This window comes from Gorilla gorilla, chromosome 12 (assembly GCF_029281585.2).
Source record: "Gorilla gorilla gorilla isolate KB3781 chromosome 12, NHGRI_mGorGor1-v2.1_pri, whole genome shotgun sequence".
Classification (NCBI taxonomy): Eukaryota; Metazoa; Chordata; class Mammalia; order Primates; family Hominidae; genus Gorilla; species Gorilla gorilla.
Window position 1 is genome coordinate 129,720,090 of NC_073236.2, and position 3,227 is coordinate 129,723,316.

At 45.6% G+C, this 3,227-nt stretch overlaps 1 long non-coding RNA gene across 1 annotated transcript; it reads left to right on the forward strand.

Annotated features, from left to right (window-relative positions):
* The first annotated feature begins 260 nt into the window (after nucleotides 1-260).
* Nucleotides 261-2,846, forward strand: LOC115933567 (uncharacterized). Its single transcript, XR_004069441.3, has 2 exons — nucleotides 261-470; nucleotides 2,247-2,846. It is a non-coding gene; the product is annotated as an uncharacterized lncRNA (long non-coding RNA).
* The last annotated feature ends 381 nt before the right edge of the window (nucleotides 2,847-3,227 follow it).

Genomic DNA, 3,227 nt, shown 5'->3' on the forward strand with positions numbered 1-3,227 from the left:
TGTGCCACGTAGGTAACAGATTTCCTCATCAATTGTGTCTTTAACTGCGGCCACCCTAAAACTTTTTGTCATCCATGAACAATTGTTGTCTTGTTTTGGTCCTCTTTAGAAGGTCGTTTTATGATCAGCTATAAAGTTCTGACAGGTGCTCTTGAATGCAGGTTTCTGATAACTTTGGAGATTGTGACATCAGAATAGAGGAAGGACGTTCAGGACTCTTGAAGAGCTGGAATGTTCACTGACATCAGGCAGGACAGGAACTGACTGCGTGAACTGAACTAATAGACTGGAGTGATCTTTTTGATGTTTTGCTCAGAATATTGTTGGTCCTTTGTTTGCTTTTCAGAGTCAAAGAGGCTTTTCTTTTGAGCTATCAACAGGTTTTGACAGTTTGGTGTGCTCCCATGAATAAAATTTGAGGCATGCTTATCTCTCTCTGCCTGGTTTTCTCCAGAGTCTGGAAACTACCTGTGAGTATCCTTAAATTATGGCAGTATGGTTATTTGCATAGGTGCAATACAAGTCTGTTTTCTTTCTTTCTTTTCTTTTTTTTCTTTCTTTCTTTTGAGATGGAATCTTGCTCTGTCCCCCAGGCTGGAGAGCAGTGGTGCAATCTCAGCTCACTGCAACCTCCACCTCCCAGGTTCAAGCAGTTCTCCCTGCCTCAGCCTCCCGAGTAGCTGGGATTACAGGCATGCACCACCATGCCCAGCTAACTTTTGTTTTTTAGTACAGACAGGGTTTCGCCACATTGGCTAGGCTGGTCTTGAACTCCTGACATCAGGTAATCTGCCCATCTCGGCCTCCCAAAGTGCTGGAATTACAGGTGTGAACCACGGCACCCGACCAAAAGTCTGTTTTCTTTTATGGCAGGACACAATTGGAAGAACTGGTTGTTTTACCAAGGCTTTGACTGGAATGGTGTGCTCTCCTTTAAGGAATCAAACTTGACTTGTGAAGCCAGTGGAGCCCTTAGATGGCGGGCCTCATATTTTGTGTGCGCAGTCCCTGTGGGCCTCATATTTTGTGTGCGCGGTCCCTGTGGGTCTCATATTTTTTGCGCCGTCCCTGTGGACCTCATATTTTGTGCACGCGGTCCCTGTGGGCCTCATATTTTGTGCGTGCGGTCCCTGTGCAGGTTTCTGACCTGAGGTAAGTAAAGGAATGTCACTTTCTCACAGGCCAGGAACCCCAGGTTATCTTGGAACCTCAAGAGGGGAAGAATTCACCCAACTCATAGGTATTTGATGGTGCAGTTCCATGGCTGGGATTGGCTTTAAAAACGTCTTATCTCAAATTCCTTCCATGAAACAGAGTTTTTTTGAAGCCAATTTAAAAGGCCTATGTAAAAATAATTATTCTTGCTGCACTTTATACAAATAATCTGGCCACAGCTGGGTGCGGTGGTTCACGTCTGTAATCCCAGCACTTTGGGAGGCTGACATGGGTGGATCACCTGAGGTCAGGAGTTGGAGATCAGCCTGGCCAACATGGTGAGACCCCATCTCCACTGAAAATACAAAAATTAGCTGGGCATGGTGGCACATGCCTGTAATCCCAGCTACTCAGGAAGTAAGGCTGGAGAATCGCTTGAACTCATGAGGTGGAGGTTGCAGTGAGCTGAGATTGCGCCATTGCACTCCAGCCTGGGCAACAAGAGTGAAACTTTACCTAAAAAAAAAATCTGGCAAAGCAAACTAGTCATACCATGATTTGTCTTTTTTTTTTTTTTTTTTTTTTTTTGAGACTGAGTCTCGCTCTGTCACCCAGACTGGAGTGCAGTGGCACGATCTCAGCTCACTGCAAGCTCCACCTTCCAGGTTCACACCATTCTCCCGCCTCAGCCTCCCGAGTAGCTGGGACTACAGGCGCCCGCCACCACGCCCAGCTAATTTTTGTATTTTTAGTAGAGACGGGGTTTCACTGTGTTAGCCAGGATGGTCTTGATCTCCTGACCTTATGATCCGCCCACCTCGGTCTCCCAAAGTACTGGGATTACAGGTGTGAGCCACTGCACCTGGCCCCATGATTTGTCTTTTAATAAAAATGGAAAACTGGAGAGAGAGAATTGTGTTTCAAAAACTGTAGCACGCCTGTTGTTAAATTCTAGTCTTGTCTGAGGTTTTTCAATTTTTATTGTTTTCTACAGTTTGGATTAAATTCTAATTTTTCTGGCTACAAGTCTCCAAAATAATGTTTTCAATTTTTCCTTTTTCTTTTCCTTTTTCCCCCTTTTATTTTTCTAGCTGGAGATCACTAAAACCTAAGCTGTGCTTTCTTGAAGCCCTGTGAGCTGAAAATTAGATGTTTCAGTGGGCGCTGCCTCTGGGCCTCTGAGGCAGAGAGTGCTACCCGGAACAAATCGACCTCTTCCACTCCAGCACCACGTTCAGTGTCCCATAACGACAATCCTCTCTCAGCAGGAAGTAGCCAGAAAGAGCACGTCACCCCTCATCCTTTTATAACTATAGGGTGTGGATTGACAAAGCAGGAGCATCACCATTTTGGACAAACACCAGCATTTTAAGTTCCCCTTGATTAAAAACCGCCTAAATCCAGCCCCCAAAAAATCAGCCTAATGGCTAATGTCAGCATGACCATAAACCACAAATGACACCTCCAATCAGAAATATTCCAACCCTGAGATAAAGCGCCCTCCGACCAGAAACATTCCTACTCCGAAATCAAACTCTCCTCTGACCAGAAACATTTCAAACCTGCGATAAGCTCTCCCTCCCTAAACCCTTAAATACCCTTAGTCTGTAAGAGAGAGTGCTCCTGACAGCAATCAGCCAGAAGCCCCTCTCAGGTTTATTCTCCAAAATAAACCTGTCTTGGACTGTTGAGCCACTTTTCGTGTTTCTTTCTTCTTTCTTCAACTCTTACACTCAGGAGTTCAAGACCAGCCTGGCCAACATGCAAAACCCCATCTCTACAAAAAATACAAAAAATTAGCCAGGCATAGTGATGCACATCTGTATCCTCAGCTACTTGGAAAGCTGAAGCTGGAGGATTGCTTGAGCCAGAGAAGGAGAGGCTGCAGTGAGCCAAGAGCACACCACTGCACTCCAGGCTGGGCAACAGCACAAGACCCTGTCTAAAAAAAAAAAAAAAAGGGCCAAAGATGGTGAGACTCAGCTTGGCAGCAGGGTCTCCCAGCTCCCGTGAGCTCAGCTTAGGGCTTCTCCCAGGATTAGAACACAGAGGTCACCGTAAACATGGAAGAA